The following is a 22563-nucleotide window of genomic DNA, read 5'->3' on the forward strand; positions in this document are numbered from 1 at the left end:
TTATTCGGTGCGAATTGTTTTAAACTTTTGCTGCTATCATTAAACACAATTTTATTTATTTATTTGGGAAACCAACAGTAAAAAATAAAAATAAGATATTTAAAAAAATAGCTAAAACAATAATCAAAAAGTTCACCATCAAAATCAGATATAAGTAGAGAGTGAATAAAGGACTTTAGTTTATGGCGTCTCGTAAGTTCGTTTTTTGTGACTTTATAATAATAATGGCAAGGCTCCGTCAAACATCAAAGCTCTATTTAATTATTTTACAGTTTCTTGTTGTAAACTAAAATATGATTAATCAAATGTCAAAGACAACAACTTTTTGGTGGAAAATTCAAGATGGCTGTCGTATGTTGTCGTATTATTTTTAAACCATCGTTTTTACCTTTATAGTTTTTACGTTAATTTACGTAACACTACGTCGAGTAATTCGAGCGATGATATATATATTGAAACATTTAAAAAGATACCGACAAATTTAATTACCCACGAACTAGTTTCGATCTCATTTCGGTTTTTTTTTCTTCACGAACGACAACCCGTTGTTAATGAACACAAATTATAACTCATTTTCTTCAATTATCGAGTTTATTGTCAATCAAGAGCTTTATAATGATATAGGAAAGAGCCGCGGGTTTTAATGAAATTGGCTTTGTAGGCAACTGAGATTGTGTGTGGAAGTCGGAGATTAATTGTTTCTTTTCTTCCATATTGTAGTGTTTCACAATCAGTTCTAAAAGCAAAAACTTAGGAAATTTATAGCTGAATTCAAACATCCGACCAATTACAACAAATCTCGATTTGTTGTTGTCTTTTTCTGTGTTGTTTTCAGGTACTCTCTCGTATTCAGTGTTATTGAATTGTAAGAAAGTCTTATTGATTGTTCAAATAATTGAAGCGACCACTTTTCTTAATAAGCGGTTATCGATGTGTTGCAAGTGAAAGTAGTAATTCCGAAGTACACATTCGTACAACAATGAACTCTTTCAGAGAGAACGTAATCAACAATAATTTACTTAAAAATAATCACGTTTTGTAAACCGTAAAAGAGTTCTCCGTTCACGACAACATAACCTCTTTACAGTGAATTGTTAAATTAACAAAAAAAAAGAAAATTGCGCGGTATCACACACGCGCGCCGTAACTTACCGGCTTCAATTTGATTTCGTGAAACGCGAACAATAAGAAATAAAATCAGATCTTTTACGATTCCCCCTGACAGGCTTCGGTCAGAGTCGGCAATAAAACAGGGAATGCAACAACTAAAAAGCCAAGAGTTAACCAAGTCTCGAAGCGTATTTAAGCCGAAATTGTTGGGACGAAATTTGATGGGAAGGTTTATGGCGTCGAAAGTAGGTCGCGGACCGTGGACCGCCACGCAGATTTGCACCCAGATTGCGGAACGAAACGCTGCCTGCGATAAAAAGGGAACAAAGGTAACAGAAATACGCGGGAGGAAGTAAAGTTTCGACAACTCAAGTCAAACACCCACCGCGCTGTTTCTGCGGTTTTCAGTCCGACTCCCGCTGCCCCTACGCGATCGCATCGAAATCCCGAAGCGAAAACGAGCGTGGGAACAGCGCGGCTTATACTTGTGGATTTCTTATTCGATCGATTCATTGCAAATCCGCATTTGGTAACAACGAAATTCGCAGTCTTTCGTCGCACAAGAATACACGCGGAATGCAAAACGGAATCCGACCAGGTCTTTGTTGCGGATTCCCAGACGGCCGACGGTCGGCCGCGGTCGCGGTAAAAAGCGGTCACATCTACCGCCTTATAAATTATTATGAACCGCTCCCAACGTTATTAGTCCTCTTAATGACAAGTTCAAGCTAAATGTCGCGCTATCGTCGGATCATTGGTCTTGTTTCGAGCTCCCGACACATCTATTTCTATGATTTGCAAAGCTACCTTTTAAATAAACCATTCCATTTCCATTTCTATGTATTTGTATGTGGTTGGCACAACGAGCCGGGTCGTCAGTCCTGGAGGGCTTCTTCCTCTTCAGGCTGGGCAGGTAGACGCAAGACACTCGATGAGTAAGTTCAACCAATACGCGATTAACAACGCTACTAATTTAAGCTTAACAAAGATCGTTTAGAAAGTTAAAATCCAGCAACAAATTCCGATGAATGCATTTACAGCGAACAGATTCACCGTTACAAAATCTAGACATTTAAAAAACTAAGGACGATAGGGTCACACGGCCTGTTTCCAGTCTTTTATTTTGTTCTCGATTTAAATTCGGGTTAGCTCCAAAACAATGCCTTTCGGCGGTAAAAATAAATCGAATTTAGAACGCCGATATTATCGATTCGGACGAAATCCACCAAACACATTACTAATGAACTAATCGATTATATCAAAATGATTTAATGTTTGAAGCGACCGAAATATTCCACACACATAACGAGCATGTATTTTTAAATTGGCAATATTCTGTTGTATAATTAGGTATTTATTGCAAATTGCATAATCATTGATAAATTCATAGCAAATGTAACTAAATTACAATAATATTGTTATCGTGTCACAAGTTGACCTCAACCGGAGAAGTAATAAGTCAACGACTCGTGTGCCCAAGAAAATCTCTATTTGATTGATGGCGATCGCACGTCAGTGTAAATGAACTTCATCCATTATATTATTTATAGGCCATTATGTAACTATGTATCTTCGTATCTTTTACCTGGATAAGCCGGACATTACCAAGGCGTTGAGGTAGTTTATAGAGCCAGTTTTGCAGAAGTAAAATATCTGTGTGAATAGACTATAACAATGTCTCTACACAATACCTAGATTAAAATTAATAAATCAATTAAATATAAATTGTTGTCAAATGAATATGATAAAGTTTGTTTATAAGAACATAAATATTAATCTGATTCATGACTGACTGGACTATAAACACTACACGATACAACATACGTAGGTCAAGAACTTTATAGCGAAATGTACCAGGACGTCAGAGAACAGAAGAAACTACTCAGGCTAATACCCCACACATTTAACTCTTACATCTACTGCGTGCTAATTCGAACATTGTTTTCGCATATTCGACCTCCTGTCAAGTCGTAGCTGCCTGGTGCGGTCTATTGTGCACCAATTAATCTGCTTAACGCTTACGTTTTTATAAAGTTTTGACCCATGTCAGAATAATAACCTATTAAACAAATTATGGGATTAACTTTTTCATGTTCTTTATTTTATTTCAACCAGACAATCGTGCAGAAATTTTAATTATAAGCACGTCAAGGTAAATGCAACGCATCGAATTTGGGTTCTCTTTTCTGTTCTAATTGCGTGATTTTCGCTGTAAGCTTGGTGGAAAAGATTTAGATAAATTATATTCGGGTTTGTTAAATTAAATTACTTAATGCATTACTGATTATAGGAATTAAGACTTTGGCTTTAGAATAATATTTAAAAACGTTTTTTTTTTTATATTCTAACGTGACGTAAGTTCTTGACCCAACGAAATTCTTCCTGTGAGCGATTTAAAAAAGAAATCCAAATATATTTCTGAAGTTCTTATGATACAAAGCGGCTATAATATTTTACACGAATAATAAACGAGGTTCATACGTAAATCGTGGAATACAATGTACGTAGGTAAAATTACAATAATAACTTTCACTCGAAGCTTAATATTAAAACATGCACCAGGGGATCATAAGCGCTGTAGAAGTGCAGAGGTTGTGAAATTGCGTGTGACCGCAAGACATCCGGCGCGGCGGACAATGGCGCTCGTCCCGCGCCGTGCAGAAAGCCCCGTCGACGCCGGATGCACGTAATGCGCAGATATTGCTCTGCTTGTACGCATGTCTATATCTGTTATGGCCACAATAACTAAACGATGACGTGTCCAATTTTTGTTGCGCGACAATTCAGTCGGGATAACAAGCAATTGCTTTGTTGAACTGTGCCCAGTTCAATCAATACACTTAACTGCGGACGCACTCTGACTCTTAAGTTAAGGCCGGACGGATTGATACAAAACTTGTCTGCACAAGAGTTGGTCGGAGCGGTTGATTAGTAAAAGTCAGAAAATTGAATTAAAAAAACCATTTTCTATTAAAAAATATATTTGAAACTCGATACAGACGCGGAGATGACAAGTCTGTGGTGACTAGGGGCGCATAGTCGTGAAAGTGGTTAATCTATAAGTATCGAATGAAGCGATCTATCAGGCAGGTCGTTACCGCAGGCTTTGCCAGGGAAGCCGTCCATGTGTGGGAGTTGCACACTGCACGACCGGTTTGTCTATGTTTATACTTTTGTTGTTCTCATATTGTTGTACATTTAATTTACTTTCCGCGCGCTCTCGAGAAAATTCTCCGTCCGTACACGGTTGACAATATCGTATAATAAAAATGCAACGAAAATCCAGCGTTAAGATTCAATCACGCGATGTTATTAGTGGATCTCGTATGAGTTAATTACCGGCATTTAAAATAGACTTACGTCGGTACAGGAATTGTAACACCCATTCATTATCCGCGACCTTCAACACTACAATACCGACTGATAGGTTAATTGCTTACAGATTAGCTTTTGCCAGTTTTTTTTAGCTGCTAAAACTCAAAAGCTCTTTGTTTACGATTCATAATTACCAAACGATGTAAAGGCAATCACCTAACCTGTCATTATATGTATTATACAAATAAGTAGTTATACATTCGCGGTTGTTAATTCGATACCTTAACGGTTATGCTATCCTGGTACCTTATTCGATTATTTATTTATCGATACTTTATAAAAAAAGGGGTTATTTAATTATATCGTCATATATCATGGGTTGGTTTTCTCATACACACAAAAAAACGATAATAATAATATAACAAAATTTATGATTAATATGGTAATTTTTTGCACTTGTCTGGGTGTGTTATTAAGATCGCCTGCAATTAGGACCTCCGTCAAACGGTCTCGCGTGACTGCATTTCGTGCAATATTGAATATTTTTTAGTAAGCATTAATGGTATGAGCATAGTAATTTTGATTGACGTTTTTTATGCCTTCGTTGGCAGACAAGCACACGGCTCGTCTGATGGTGAACGAGCACCATCTACGATAAGAGCTACACTGGTTAATGACTGAATCCCTCAACACCCTCAACTCCCTTAACACCAGGTGGGCTGTGAGCTCGTCCACACATCTAGGCAATAAAAAAATAAAATAAAAAAACCCGCTCACAATACCCAATCCAAGTTGAATTCTGTTTTTTTTAGGAACGACGCGCAGGCCTTTCTTTGTCTATGTATAGTAATATTAATATTATTATTAGTGTTTATTTATATAAATAATTATTGTTTAGCTCAAATGATTTTACTATATACTAAATAAAACTTTACGAAGATAATAAATTTCACTGAATTAGTAAACGAATAAGCGTTAGAACAGATTCTTGAATGATTTTATTCATAGCTTTTGGGATTTGGGAATAGTATAGTAAATTATTATTACGGTTAACTAAAAATAGGCACCATATTTTAAAAAATTGCTAACTCTAATATAAAAATCTCGCATCACCGTATGTTGCATGCAGTAATAGTATATTATAGTAATAAGATAATGACTAGCTTGCTCTAAACGGCTACAGAGAAACGTTCCGGTTTTTTGCGTGCCTCAGTGTTGCCATGTCTCGGAGCCCCGCTGCTTAAATAGTTCAAGGTTGTCTATCGTTTAATCCGTGAATGGGCCGCTTTATTTTTCGTTATAGGTCGTCTTTAGGTCACTAGAGTCACCCGGCAGCCGGAACGGACGATGCCATAAACTGGTACAAAGAATCGTGTGTTGACACTCCAATAAACGCTTAAAACATAAATATTATAATCTAGTTTTTGTGCGAGTACAAAACGACCATTTGTTATACGTTCACGACATTCGTAGCGCAATCAAAAAATAAATTAGCAGAACGTTACACATTTGCGACATCGAAACGAAAACAAAACGCGGCAAAGGGGATTCGTTTTTTTAAAAATTAATTAACTACTTATGATAATAAGTTTCGGACCCGGACAAATATTCACATTTAATTGTGTAGAAACAAAAAGAAACGAATGTCGGTGGCATTAAGTTATTTATTTGTGCGAGCGAGTGCAACGCACTGGGAACTGAATGCCCTAGCTTGGCAACACGGGCGACTGATTACGTGCAGTCTGCACTCGCTTCGACCTTAAACGATAATTCGACGGATCGAATTCATGCGGACCACGTGACCGACGCGATGCGTTCCAATAAAAATTCGGAACACGTCTCGGACGATTACTTTGTTAATTTAATTACGTTTTAGGTAATAAGAATTTTATAGTGACCGATTCAAATTTATATCGTTTCGAAATTAGCCTTTGGAAAACCATTTCGGAGCAGCTGAGTGCTTAATACTGACATTTCACTTTCCGGGTTCGATACGACAGGTGGTGGGACCACCGCGAATAACAGCGCGACCGCGACAAAGTCACTTACAAGTAACTTTGCGAATAAAAAACGGCCACCGGCGCACAGTAAGTCATCCGTGAATAATATTAAGATAATCTGTTAAATATCAAAATATCGGTCATCGAGCGGGCGGGCTTTGATGAATTGACGGAGCGGACCGCGCTCGGACGGTTCCCATAGAGAAAAACTCGGCAGAAAAACGCCAGGGTTGGGACCATCCGATGTTACACGTCGGCGCAGATCATTCGATTACATATTCGATTTTCTTCTAAATCGATATTCCAATTAGAAGTGAATTAATGACGATTTTTTTAAAGGCTCAATGAAATTATTTTAATCTTTAGATCTCGTGTATGTCGCATTAGGTTTTAACAGTCCATTTCGCGTGCGAGCCAACGGTCGAATATTAAACATTAAATTAGTTTAATAACGTAAAGAAAAACGAGATTATTAATCAATGTTTATTTATAAATTTCTACGTCACTTTAGGTATCTGTAACGTGACAATGTTTCTCGGATCTCGTTGACTTGCCGTTTTAAATTTGAATCTTAATAGGAAATCTATTAATTTGCGGAATGCCGGCCACATCAAATAGTTCTAGTAACTTCGATCGCATAGTAACCAAAGAGATCTTACGAGAGATATCTTAAAAACTTTGTATTGTTTTGAACAAAATTCTTCGCTGTCTAAAGGATACGAATTCTCGGTGCATTCGTGACGAGCGATGTGACTAGGTCGGTGTTCGAATCCCGGAAATTAAACAAGAAAAAAATGCGTAATTAGTGGTAGGAGAGAGCCTTGCGAGCGCACACGGATTGGTACCACCACCCTGTCCAGAAATCAGCCGTTAAGCAGTAATGGTTTCAGTTTGAAGGGTTGAGCAGCCGCGTTGTGCTACAGGACTTAGAGCTCATGTCAGCCTTCGGTCAGCATATAATTCCATGATTGGTTTAGGGACAATCTGAAGCTTTACGGACTCCAGCCGACTGTCGGATTAGTGATGCGACTTCAAAAGTACAATTCGTTTTCGGCAAAAATGCCATTCACATTTTAATGATCTTTCGGGCATACCACAAATATCGAGCCAATTATTTATTGCTTCTGTGTTAATATTACCTATTTCCAAATACAACTAGGTAGGTTTCTTAGGAATAATTAAATACGTGATTTATGAATGTCAACCGCGTCGTTTAATTAGTCGTTAAATTTGTCATTGGCATGTTCTTTTTGACTTTATTGTTGGTCAAACTTTTCTTTTTTTTTAGTATGTTAATGGCAAGCAAGACGTAACGTCAGACGTGGCGAAGTATAGAGCATCGAGTGATCAACATTTCAAACTAAGGACTTCAGCATTGAAGAGACCGACTCAGAAGAAGAATAATGGTATGCAGACTTTTTTTTAATGGGTTTTATGACCTGGTAACTAAGACCTTTAGGTCAAGTCTTATTTTAATTTTTAATCTTATTTTTATGAAAAATGATAATATGGAGAGAAATTAAATGAAATGAAGATGATTAATTTGAGACATTAATCAACTGGGATGAAATTAAATGAAATGAGATGAGATGATATGGGATGGTAAGCAGACGTATGTAATGTGATTTTGTCATGGCAGCGACGGATTCAGAACAGTATAGATTATTATAATTGTTTTACGCTCAATAATACATTGGTAAATGAGTTCATGGTCGGTCGCCTATTGGACAGCTGTCCATTCCCTTAACTTCGACGTCCGCACCCTTAATTACGAACGTGTCTACATCAAAAACATAAATGAATTCAGAAATTACCAGGAAAACGAACATAATATGCTTATACTTCACTTTGAGATTGAAATCCTACCATTTTGGTAGTTTTTTTTATTACTTTTTTTTTTTTTTAGTTTGCTTAGATAGGTGGACGAGCTCACAACCCACCTGGTGTTAAGTGGTTACTGGAGCCCATAGACATTTACAACGTAAATGCGCCACCCACCTTGAGATATAAGTTCTAAGGTCTGAGTATAGTTACAACGGCTGACACACCTTTCAAACCGAAACGCATTACAGCTTCACGGCAGAAATAGGCGGGGTGGTGGTACCTAACGATGCGGACTCACCAGTAACAAGAGGTCCTACTACCAGTAACAATTAATAATATATGTCATTATTAATATATCGTTATTTAAATTGATCAGTCAAATTGAAAATTACTCTATTTCTATTTAAAAATTCCAAGTCGCAACATTTTTCCAATAAGAATTCATTACTTGTAAGATTTACCGAGATATCGTTTCCAAATATCGATTATTATAAGAAAATTGACATAGCTGTAACATTTCTAACTTATTCGTGGTATATCGATTATTTTATAAAATGTTACAACAGCAAACTAATATTTTCTAAGAGCATTCTATAAAATAAATGAAATGTCCAATTGTTCTGAAAAATTATGTCTCATTTATGTTGTCGCTTATATCTTTCAAGTCGCAAGCAATACGTACAAAGTACAAAGAGTTTTAGCGTTTCCAAGCAACGTTCCAAATATAAACGCAGTCAGTGAAATGTGGTAGAACATTCCATTTTTAAATTATTGATTTCAAATGGATTGGAAAAGCATGGAAACTTCTGGAATTTCTTGTCTTGTTGGAATTATTTTTAAAAGATATTGAGAGTAAACTAGCTTTTGAAGGATTTTGAGTAGTCGGCAGCGGTATGACGCGCCCTAGGATCGCCAACGTCGATAAGCAGACGGTAACTACTCAGCCTTAGGTCGGCTTTAGGTAGCCATGCCGTTGCTTATTGCTAAGTTATCCCCAGAAAACCGAATACTAGTTTAAATAAAACAATAGTTTCGCGAACCACTTTTTACTGCCGTTTTAGTTAATCATTCGGCCTATCTTTTTATTTTTTACTTTCTTAGGTGTGTACACGATCTCACGACCCACCTAGTATGAAGTGATTACCGAGGCCCATAGACATCTACAGCGCAAATGCCGCCACCTATCTTGAGATTTAGTTCTAAGGTCTCAGTAAAGCATGAACAGGAATGCCAGGGATACAGGCAAGCCGGTTTTTATTAAATACTGCGACTTAATATATTACTTATTCTTGAAGGTGTTATCCACTTCATACCAGACGAGCCGTGATCTAGAGCTCTCTCTCCCGTCAAGGACAGAGAAAAAAGTTGGCATGTAACAATAACAAAAGCATGTTGTTAGTTGTTACTCGATTAGTTTGGTATCGGGGTCTGATGCGAATATCGTCTGCGGGGTTATTACGTAGGAATGTTGCCGCGCGGCTCTCGCTTTCCGATCTTCGTACTGTAGTTTGTTGTTCAGAAACCGGGTTCATAACTTATATTTTTTTTTATTACAAAGAAAAAAAATATATTTTATTTCTACGAATTCACCTAATAACTAATAAAGATGCCTTGTATGCTTCAATGGATGTTTTCTCAATTGGAAGCGCGAAGTTGTAAAATCTAAGATTTAATAACTATATTTGTGACGGGTAGCATATACAACGCAAGATATTTGACAGACGCCTGAATCTCGCTTACGACATTTTCAAGATAAGCTTGCATATAATATACAAGTTCAGAACAACAACATTCGGACCGTCGATCTACGGAGCAATATTACCTGCTCGGTGGTATAACCTAAAAATTAGCCACCAATACGTAATACCCCGTTTTGCAATAACATTTATTTTAACCTCTTTTCGTGAACACGTACCTACTGCCGTGAATACGGCGCGCCATTGTTACGAGAATCCGATGATTGGGTGCATTCGAATAATTACGCCGTTTTCGGAAGTTTTACAATAAGTTGTATTTTAAATTACAGGGCGGCCGCGTGTCGATACCGACGAGACGTAACAATAATATTGCACGACAATAAACAGTCGAATAATCACGTCTCATTAACCGTATTTTACATATAAATACTATGGAACTTAAACTTATATTTAGACACAGAGACGAAATGAGATGTTCAAGCGTAAATCTATACACATGCTTCTTTATTCGAAATTTACGGTCGGTTAGCGAAAGCCACCTTTCTGGGAAGGCCGACCCGGAATGTAACAGAAGGCAGCCTCGGACCCACGTCGGATTTCGTGTGGCACCGGCGCTGTGTGCGTGATATTGTAAAAACTGTGCGGCAGGTGCAACCGGCAGCTGTGTGCTGAACATTACATTCGGTAACATATCTTTCGTTTTATGGAAGCCTGGTACTTAAAACTTGTTTGGTACTTTTTTTTTCCTACCTATTTTGCGAGTAGTCTAAGGGGCTAATTCCAGCTACGCGATTAGGTGAGCTCACGGGCTCAACTTAAAAGAATTCGCTAACACCAGCCTGCTTCGCAGAATCTACCACTGAATCGGAATCGCGAGCCATTGAGAAGATCCGGCGAGAAACTAAGTGAGCTGTGTCTATGGGTTATTTCGACGAAGACTGTGACCGGTGCTTGAAGAGCCTAAAAGCACCGAAAGTGGATCCGACAAGACACTTCAGGCGACGTCTGGGTCGGATATTTTGTGTGATACTATGTATTATAATTAACTAGATTTTACCTCGTCAAAACTGGGAAGCCTCTTAGGGTCGGTGCTATGGTAAATCGTCCACTCTAATATACGGAGAGTGATGACGCTGTTACCGAAACCTTCATTACCGAAACACCCAAACGTGTTTGGTTAAATTTACATAAAATTTAAAGCATCATTTGGAATTTAGTAACTGACATAGACAAAGAGCAAACGAGTCTATTTATTACACGAATGCTTGCCCGATGTGGGGAATCGAACCCACAACCCTCGGTCTTGTAACCAAGAGCGCTAACTTCTGCGCCGCCATGTCAGCAAATTAGATAGATACAAAACTATGTATTTATGGTATCTACTCTTACCTACAATGCGTCATTATTTATTCCATCATGCACCTAAAGATGATGACAATTTAATGGAATACAAACCAATACTTTGGAGACAATAAAAAACGGTCACAAACTTTTTGTTCTGTAGGAAGCAGGTGCGTCAAATCGTAACAAAAACGCGTACGATGCGACGCGGCGTGTGAATGTTCCTTCTATTTCCTACATCCATCATTAATGCATTTTCGATGGTTGAGTTCCTTCCCGCGCGTTTTTGAACAAACGCTGTTAATTATCCGCCTAAATCGCATATTCTCGAACTAATTAATAACGTATAACAATCCTATTGAATCCAATGAAAGATATGTAACAATTATTTTTTGTGAGCGGTAACCACAAATGCCGCAAGCTCGTTAGGGTTGTTCCGTTCGTATACTAAATGCAGACAGACGAATGGGACGCCATTGATTCGAACTGGGAAACAAAACAAAATTTCGTTTCCGGGGCGACGGGCGGCAGATGGCGCCTTTCCGCCAGCTGTAGGCTGTGGAGCGCGACGCGCCAAAGATAACTCGCCTTTGAAAACTTACGCTACCTCCTCCCTCGAAACTGTTAATAAATATTATATGCAGACCAAGGTGCAACAATTATTATGTTTACATGAAATTAAGTGTAAATTTAAATAATTAAAACTATTTTTACAGTTTAATCCCGCGTTTTTTTTTGCCATTACCTTATTGTCGATGTTTTAAATGAATATGCAATTTCGAAAAGGGCACATGTCGCATATTTTGTCAAATACGTTTTTTCATATACATGTAGTTTTGAGGCTTACCTACACCCATTTTATAATAATTCCAATTAATTTTCAATTGCTAATTAACACTAAAATATATTTCAAAAGTTAATATTTTAAATTTTACACTGCTTTAGAAAATAATCAGTTTTTTTTCATTTCCTGAACATTTTACATTTTCAGAGATGTGCCCTTTTCGAAATTGCATATTTAAATATTTTAAAATTATCACGAAATTGAACTGTAAAAGTAATTTTAATTATGCCTATAGCTCGCGAGAACCCAACATATTACTGTTAATTCAAATTTGACGTCAATTTTGAAAGAATTCGAAGATGAACATGCGCTGGTCAGTTGCGAAACTTGTAATAACAGCCGTGGTCAGGTGGCAAATGCAAAATCCAAAAAAAAAAGAAAAATAAACACTGGTTCACAATAATTAACGGCGCGGAATAATGTACCGGCATGTGAGACAAAAATCCAAAGGGGGTCGACAGGCAGTCCGCGGAACTCGACACCCGCCATTGAATGCATTTTCACGAGGGAAATATCGGCTTACACGTTCAGAGTTCGCCACCCACTACGTGCATTGTACTCACGGAGCTGCAGCTCCTTAAGACTCATGCTCTCCTGGTACATTAAACGTGTTTTCTCACGAACAAACAATGTCATTATAATTTAAAAACCCTAATAATAATATACCTTTTGACACCCTCATACGGCAGACAGTTACGATGTCAATAAAATGTCTAATTTTTTTTTAATAATCAATAAAAGTTCCTCCTTAGTGCGGTAAATACAGTAAACGCAACGTCTCATTTGCACCAGCCCGGTGAGCCCACGCGATGCAGATAAAACACCCAAACGCGAGAATAATGAACTCAGAGATGGCCATAAATCGTATTGGAAACGTTTAAACACGCTTTTAATTTATCAACAATCGCAGAGGACTGATTATCGCGCAGGTAGAACCGGCCAGGTACCATCTTTCACGGGAATCCAACCGGCCCTGCATCGAACCGTATTCGCAGTCAGCCTCCGTTTTACTCAACGATACATTTTAATTAATACTAGTGGTCCCCAGCTAGTCGAAATTCGACTATAAAATTGAAATTACAAGTTAGTAGTGTACATAATATTATGATTCTATTGTCAATATACTTCTATAATCACAGATTTCGCCAAGACTACACTTTAGAGAAATATTAATAAAGACAAAGAATATTTAACCTATTTTTTTTTAAAGGATTTTATGACCTTGTTATGGACCTGGAATGATATTATGGAGTGAAATGATATGAAGATGATTAATTTGAGACATTAATCAACTGGGATGAAATTAAATGAAATGAAATGGGATTAAAAATTTAATGTCAGTAAAATGGTGGTCATTTACTAAGATTTTTTGAGTGGACTTTTGGAGGATCCCGAGAAGTTACGTCCAGCGGCTTTGTTTCATTTTCCCACATTTGTGCACTTTCACAGATATTAAACAGTTAATAAACCACCGTTATTACACATTTAAACCTGAAGAAACACTAAGTAGACAAAATAAAACAAATCACACAACTTCACTCCTCGCGTTCCCGCCAAAAAGTTCATATTTAATCTATTCTCAATTTGACCACAGAAGCAATAGGTACCTAAGAAAAGTATGACAATAAACAAAAAGTTTGCATGCAAAGTGTGTGTGTCAAATACATGGTAGTGTGTGTAATGTTTTTATTTATTGATTTAATGTATTTTTTATGCATAATTAAAAAAAACATTTACATTCTGCACTAATTCTCTATATTCTCTATAAGCGTGTGAAATTTCATACTCCTTCGTCCGCGCAATTTTCATAAAAAGGGGTACAAAGTTTTTGCTTCACGTATTAATATTTTAATTAATATGTACCTTCGATACAGAAACATAAAACTGGCACTATTTACAAACACTTGTTCAAGATGCTTCACGTAGAAATAATTTCCATAAACACTAAAATGTTAACTAAATCATTTGTCGTGTTTTAACAGCGCCAATGTTAATCTAGAACAAGTTTGATTTAATATCTCGAAAAATAACGACGACTCCGAGAATACCGGTCATAATTATTCTGAATGTAATAATGGGGTAGTGCGTCGCAAAAGCCCCTTTTGCCGTAACTACAAAAAGCACAGTTACGTTTGACAAGGCTTTGTTAAAAGTGTGAAATTATTTTTGGAGCTTTACAATAATAGCTCACGAGAATTCCGGGTACCGCCGGGAGACAATGATGTCGAGGCTGTGCATCATAATACGCACTTGAATGGTGACGCTTCAGAGCTAAACGCATACATAAGGTAAAACCTTTTTTTTTACTGATTCCGTCCCATTGTTGCATACAAATTGGAATAATAAGAGAAACTTACATGTATTCCGAGCTTTACAATTTTACGTTGGTTTTCATAAATTTGACTCGCATTATTTTTCGTAAGTACAAGGTAAATTATTATTGATTAGGGTCGTGGGTTCGATTCCCACATCGGGCAAACATTGTGTGATGAACAAGTTTGTTTGCTCTTTGTCTCGGTGTCTATTATCTATAAATGTATATATTTAAACGTCTATAAGTATGTTTGTTAGTCTCTGGTACCCGTGTCACAGGGAATCCTAAATTGGGGCCGGATTACCATGCGTGATTTGTTCCTAATTATTATATTGTTATTATAAAGATGCCTGAATTTAAATTATCATCTGTGTACTTGGTAAGAAACCAATGCTCTTTAATTTTTCTCGGTTTTTCGATTTTGTGTGTACTGATACTCAGTAATAGCACATTTCCAACGAAAGCAAGGTTACACAGGGCGGTTTTGAAGCAGGCATAAATATGGTAGTGTTGGCCAAAGCCTATTAGAAATTCCTTTCTGATTTTGGTTCAATAGGAACGTTGATGTGTCGAAATATTATTGTAATTATCATGAACACTATGGATTCTTTGTTAAAATTTCGCTAATCTGTACGGTTTTAGATCCCTCTGGGTTCCTCGGCAAAATTGAAAAATACACCCTGTATTTAACAGTTTTATTCCATAGAGAAATGATAGACTTCTGAACAGTTTTCAATACAGAATAGGGATTGTGACGATGAAATCTATGACCGGATGTACAGAGAAGTGGAGTAACATTAGTTTTGCTACTTTCCGGTTACTTCGGTACTAACTACATGAATCATAACTCAATAAAGTGTTCTTTTTTTTATTGCTTAGATGGGTGGACGAGCTCACAGCCCACCTGGTGTTAAGTGGTTACTGGAGCCCATAGACATCTACAACGTAAATGCGCCACTCACCTTGAGATATAAGTTCTAAAGTCTCAAGTATAGTTACAACGGCTGCCCCACCCTTCAAACCGAAACGCTTTACTGCTTCACGGCAGAAATAGGCAGAGCAGTGGTACCTACCCGTGCGGACTCACAAGAGGTCCTACCAGCAGTTAAACACGAACAAATTTCAAATATTTCACTTGAAAGTGAATACTGATATTGATTATATAATCAAACAGCAAAATGACATACTGAAAATAGAGGGTTGCGTTAAAAAAAAATTGGGTACATTTTAAATTTTATGATCTGTGCAATTTGAAGGTAGCCCTCTCCTTGGAAGTCCTCATTTCATTTAGTTTTTGTGCAATTAACGTTAAATAAATAATCATTTATTATAATTACATAATGCGAGTAAAAAGTGCATGTTTGTTGAACAAATTATCATAAATCAGACCAATTAACCGAACGGTTCCATATAATCCATAATTGGCAATTATCGTTCAATATTCTAATTCCGACAACACTGGAACGCAGACCTATAATTAGTGCTTAAAGGTCGGACCGACAAAAACATACATCTCACTGACAAAAAAAAAACAAGTCAGAGGATTCTATCATAGTCTATAACACTATTTATCGGTCAATACGGGTATGCAATCCTGGTATCATCGAGCTATTTTTTTACTTCCTTATCATGCTTACATGAAGGAATCCTATGTGTAGGCGGTATTTGATTTCTTTGAAGGGTAGCAATCGCTTCAATGCAACTAAGAACGTGGCCCCCTGTCTAAAAATGGAGGCAAAATTCCATTTTATAGTCTCTATGTATTGGTCCTACACCTTTACAGCTGTGGTCTCGTCAGCGTAAAGTTTATCTATCGTCTTTGTATCTATAGTTTCATTTCTTATCGAAAGCTTAAATTTAGCCTTTGTTGTTTTCATGAAGAATAAATTTATTTGGGTAAAAAATATCAGAAACAGTCTAGAAGTTTCTAAACGGAGTCTCATACACAATCAAATTTTACTTTATCACATTAGTGTAGTTAGTAGACAATATAAAACTTCAAACATTATTTATTTAATAATAATTAATTTACATATTTGCATTAAGACGCAAATTATGATTAAATGTAATTAATTCCCAAACGAGTACCAGGCGAACATAACAACATCGGAGTTAATAAATTAATGGTTTAATCGGGAGTACGTGAAGCGAGCGCGCGACCGTTGGCGGTTGCTCACACGCCGCGCACGTTACGTCGGGAAACGGAAAGCACAGCTGTCAATGTTTGTCGGTTCATAAAGACATGCTTATTCGTTGCCCCGTTAATAAAGTTTCATTGAGTCGGCGAGACTCGAGTCCCTTGGCATTGTTCGCGCGACGCGTCTTTACAACAGCCGAAGCGACTTGCGATATGCGAGGGGATACTTAATAAGTTTATTCACTCGGCACCTTGAACCAATACTTTATTTCAATCGTACCTTAATGATGAGGCACCACATAAAAATATAGTTATGAAAATATTGTAGTTGTCAACGATTGTAATGACATATTTGAAGAGGACAGACCCATGTGTACTGTGTACTACGAAATGATCACGATTTTATGATTAATTAGGTAACGCTTTCGTAATAGTGTGCGATTCCGTTTGTTTATTATGAGATCGGCTTGACTAAGTCCCTGGCACTGTCAATGTTCTGCGATAATAGAGATCCACAAGAACCCATATAATTTATGTTATTCTAGTCTTAAAATCAAACCATTAAGAGTATAAGTGACGTAACAAGCAATTAACTTTTTAAATAAAGCTGTCTTTTGTGAATCCGTTTTCATATATATCTGGATCTCTGTTGAAACTTCAACACGATCCTAAGTGGCTTCATTTAACATTCTTGTAACTTTATTTCGTTTACTTTTTATTTTAAAACGAAATGTAAGCAATGACAGCTGCTATTGTGAACGATAATAAGCCCGCGTTGTTTTTTAATGCGACACTAAAACGCAATCGACTGTCAAATGTATTTTTATTACAACAAGATGTGGTTAACTTGGATCGATGTGGAACAAATGTTTTTTTTTTACCAAACTCCTACTATTATAACACTGCTAGCAAACTGATGAACGATGAAACAGTTTTTATGACGTAAGTATTATTTGAGTGAAATGGAAAAAACGGCCATTGTTGAATATGTTATTCCGTTTGTAAAAAGAACTATAGATTATATTATATACCTACACTAATGCACAATAAAAAAACAAAATGGCGCGCAAAAACAATAGCATTTTCTTCTAAAATTGAAAGTTGCATGAAAAACAATGTTACTGTTTCTATTTGTAAATTGTTTTTTTTTTAAATAAACCTTAGAGGTCTGGCATTTGACCAAAACATTGCACGGTTCTTGGCTGCAATAATTTTAAATTGAAACTATTTTTTATAACTTTATTTAATGAAATTTACTTAGTTTATTACAAATGTTTGTTACAACGATTTTTTCATCTCTTTTCTTTATTCATCTTCATTCGACAAGATAAGTGTACTGTTTTTTTTTTTCGAATAAGTAATTGAAGTTAAAATGTTAAGATTTATCTGCTTCAGTTTGTCTTCTCGGCTGTCTGACTTTAAAATTAATACTCTTTTTTGTACAAAATCCGAGGGTTGCTTAAACATTATGTAGCTCAAAATTCCACCAGCAATTTCCTTTCTGGGTGAACTTTCTTATTGCAAAGCTAATGTATGTACGTGCTCACGGTCTAATTGGTGTTAAGTGATTACCAGAGCCCTAAAAGCACCATAACATAAATGCCGCTACCTTGAATAATGCAGTCTCAATTGTATTATGTAATCACTATTCCATACTCCGAACTCATGACCTCTTCGCGGCAGAAATAGCTACAGGTTTGTGGTACCTACTCGTGTGGGCTCATAGTACACCTACCTACCTTTAAGCCTCTCAACTCTATATTCCAAATATAGAACTACTTTGTGTGCAGTAAAAGCGAAAATATTTTGAAAACGAATTGACATAAAGTTAGCTTTTAAATTATTGTTTACCAATTAATACATTTGCATGTGAGTTCCATACAAGCTGCAATAGTACATGTGTGCATGCCACGAAGAACATTGGCATTTAGATCGCACAGCGCCTGCGCAATTTTTTGTTTTTTTTTCATTTACTAATGAAGCAGAATGCTGTACTAATACATCAAGCCGTTTGTTTGACTATGGTTTGGCTTATTCTATAATGGCGGACAATTATTGACGCGCGCTTTCAAAATAATACCTCTTGGCATGAAATTATATATAAAAAATGGGTATACTATTTTTTTTGATTTAAATCAAAATAAGAATTGTATATTTACAAAACAATGTGTTGTTTATTTTCAACTAGGTGGCTGTTGATGTGAAATGTTTCTGAAAAGTCGCTGTATTAATTTGGTCCAGACTCTGCGAATACCCAAGCAATACTACCAACAATACATTGTATGTTTAATCTATGATATTTAATATGTGCTGTGTTATGCTGTGTTTTTGGTATTTGCATATATATTTTTCAATAAAAAAATACGTCTACTCTTTGATTGACTGGTAAAGAATGTCTTAGGGATAAGTCCGCTACTGTACTCTTGTGCATTATGTTAGATAAATAAAATAGTGCGAGTTGTTTAATCGTCTTTGTGCCGGTTCTCCATAGGTACATTTAAGTAACCGTTATAGAATTGTCGTTAGACAGATAAGTTAAAAGTACAATTACAAGACTATCAATAAATTTGTGAGGCGGTTGAGGCCGCGCCGGGTGCTAGGCAGGTGTGTGAAGACGGGCGTACAGTCGCGTACAAAAAAATTTATACAAACATTAATTTTAATTATTCAAACCTTGAATATTACGCGTTATGAATGGATTTTATTTTATTTACGTATAAACGTATTATATGGTTTTTTTTTTCGTAATTTTGTCGCCGTCTGTACAAATGTGTGCGGTAGTTGGACGATGTTAGTGCATCAGAGATATGGTTAGTTATGAGCCAACACATTTATATGTGTCGGTTGATACAAACGACAATGTTTGGGAGTTGAGATACCCTAAATTTGTAGTGTAATAGTCACCGTTCGACTATAATTTTTATTACAGTAATTTGAGTTGGCGCGCTAAGTTTTGTTTACTAGCAGATAGTCCGCTTGCCTACTGCGTAGTAGAATAAAAAAATAATTATGTTTTAAAGGGTCATATGAATATGAAATTTCTGGTCGAAAGAGAAGTCTAAATTATTTATGTGAATAAGTTTATATATTCTCGCGTTTTGTAGATAAATTAATATGTTTGCGACCTCTGACGCGATTTAGTTAATGTATGAATAGAACACATGGCTTGTTACTAAGATGGAACGGAACATTTTTTTTGTTCACGAAATAAGCGATATTCGCACATCTGCTGTTCCCAGGTCTTCGACATCCAATAGTTCACGTTTTATCTTGTCATTAACTCGCTGTTTCACGGTTACGTGTGGAGCCAGTGTGCCGCGATTAATCTCGATTTAGAACTTAGCCGATGAGCTCCCAGAAGACTGAGTAATGGAAGTCTGCCGCGACCATTACCGGCCTTTCACAGAAATAAATCGAAATGGAGTGAAGCTGATCTGCGGTGTTGGCTGACAGCGCGAGATGGATTGTTGTCAACATTAGCGCGGAGTCTGGAGTTTGCGCGCTGAAACTGCATACCGAGATTACAACACTAGTTACAGCAGGAGCGCGACTTGAACCAACTACGCTCGAATTAAGAGCACATTTCAAACAACAGCTTCTGAGTAATCTCAATTCGATCGTACCCAACGAGTACACGACGTAAAATCATGACAATCGATTCCGAACTCAGAAATAGCACGACTCAAGGTCTATAATTATATGAAGCAGTGTTCGCGCCGGATTACGGCTTATTCGTGCTGCCGCGGCAATTAGGAAGTCATTCATTAGGGTCCCTAAGTTTCGCAGACGTGGGGGTGCCGACGCACTCTGACGTCACGCTACTCTTTCGCGTTCGTTATGATGATCGAGAACGATTTGTTGTCGGCCGCGAGTTCACTAACAATAAGTAGCCTTGTACAAGAATGCAGGGCTGCCAGCATAGGGCCCTATACAAACAGTGGGTCGGGAGAGCTTCCTTCTTACTGAGGCGATGGCGCCACGCTGAGCGAAAAGGACGGGAAACGAACCTAAAATAAATCTTCAAACTGTCGTAGTAGGAACGACTGGTACGGCCGAAGATCTCATTTCGAGGCGCGATAAGGACGCAAGATGCGGTTAGCGGCGTCCCAGAATGCATCTGTCAAGTTACACAAAAAACGGAGCACTGGAATTTCGGGACGTCTCCGCGTCGACGGGACACATGCCCGTTTATTTTTTCCGAGCGGAGTAGTTTCATTCAAAAATTGTCAACGAATAGGAGATTTGTGTAATCTTGTTAAAGTAATAGCGGCCGGCCCACAGTTAACAACCAATTTAGCGATTGTTCAAAACTAATGGTCCCATTTTTGACATTTATTGGTATTTTGTTTGGTCTGTGCATGGGCTTAAGGAGCATAAGTGTTTTTTAAGTAACTATCAAATATGAAACGATAATTTTGTGTGTATTAATTGAAAACTAAAAATGTAAAAAGAAAGCGAAGTCGTGAGAAATCAATAAATAGTTTCGGTTTCAGTTTCCGGTCAGTGCAATAGAGCAATGCATTGATCGTTTCGCACACGTCTACCAGGCGCGCAGCAATATGCAGGAGCCGAAGCCTTGACCCTGACTGCGGTGGCGTCGACCGGAACGTACGCCGAGCTACATTGCGAATCTGACTCGACTATTCACCGCCTGTTCGTTTCTTCGATCCTAGTACATTCTGTTCGCGCAGTATTCTTTTTTTGTAGAAATGATTAACTACTCAAAAGACGTGTCGGTGAGTATTCGGTTTAATAAAAAACGAAAACAAACTATTACTTGTCCAACATTCCCACAGTATTCCAAACAAAACGTAGCCCGATTTTTTTAACGTCCATAATAGAAGTGGAAACGGTTCGGTAACATTAAAATCGAGAGTTATTGTCCTGTGAGATTACAAGTATGAAGTGTTGAGGAGCGAGGCCGGTGGAGGGGTTGGAAGTCATTGATGCGAACCGGTCCGACTCGTCACAGAACCGGCTCTCTATGACGGGGATGAATAACTTACCCAAAGGCCCCGGGAACACTAACGCTCTGGACATTGTTAGCGCGCCGACCGTTTCTGATGTACAACTTACCAATTACAATTACCGAATTCTCGGGGCCATTAGAGCCCTACCGACGAAGCACGAGTCGACATGCCCAATAAAGCGTCTATCGACAAAGTCATAGCCGCGTTATTGAAATTGGTGTAACAGATAAATTACATAACGAATTTGTTACTTTGAGGTTCACGGTCGTGGCTCGATGTGGTCTCTGTATGAGCACGGCGGACTCGTCTTGTCTCGAATATTTATATAAAAACCAGTTACAGCTGATACAACGAACGGACGACGTGTGGGAATATAGGGCAATCAGAGACACCCTCTATTGTAATTGCCTGTAAATGTACTTATTATTAAGTAAGTGACCGTTTTTTTTAGTCTTATGAGTCCGCACGGGTGGGTTTGACTACCCTGTCTAGTTCTGCCGCGAAACAGTAATGTGTTTCAAGGTTAGAGCAGCCATCGTGCTTTAAAACTGAGACTTATAACTCAGTTTCCAGGTGAATGGCATTTACGTTGTTGATGTCTACGGGCTCCCGTAATCACTTAGCACTGAGTGAGCTAAAGCTTTTTTATTTACAAACATAACTAGAAGACTGTACAGATATTTGTGCAAATTCTCTCATTACCTCTATGCTCAAAAAGAATAGTGTTCGCTAACTATACGAAGCACAGATTTCTTCTCTCTCTAGAATGCCAACAACGGCACTAACTTTAGTCACAATCTGATGAAAGGTCCAGGAATGCAGGTAACAAACAAACATACAAACGTTTTGTTTAGAAGACAATTCCCCGGTGTGGTCGTATTTAAATATATGTACAAACATCCTCATATTCACGTTATCTACTTATAGATAATTGACGAGCATACGGGCCACCCGATGTTGAACTGTCACAACCGCTCATGAACTTGTATATCCAGGCAATACACTCAGACA

The 22563-nt window shown here is 37.5% G+C and overlaps 1 protein-coding gene and 1 long non-coding RNA gene across 2 annotated transcripts in view; both read right to left on the reverse strand.

Moving 5' to 3' along the window:
• LOC134200845 (uncharacterized) overlaps window positions 1–13690 on the reverse strand; it is a 57418-nt gene extending 43728 nt beyond the window's left edge. Inside the window, exon 1 of the long non-coding RNA XR_009975916.1 lies at window positions 13492–13690. This is a non-coding gene — a long non-coding RNA (uncharacterized LOC134200845). The remainder of the gene's footprint in view (window positions 1–13491) is intronic.
• LOC101741484 (RNA-binding protein MEX3D) overlaps window positions 1–22563 on the reverse strand; it is a 74792-nt gene that overhangs the window by 44737 nt on the left and 7492 nt on the right. The gene's annotated exons all lie outside the window — the stretch shown is intronic.

Source organism: Bombyx mori, chromosome 21, assembly GCF_030269925.1.
Source record: "Bombyx mori chromosome 21, ASM3026992v2".
Lineage (NCBI taxonomy): Eukaryota > Metazoa > Arthropoda > Insecta > Lepidoptera > Bombycidae > Bombyx > Bombyx mori.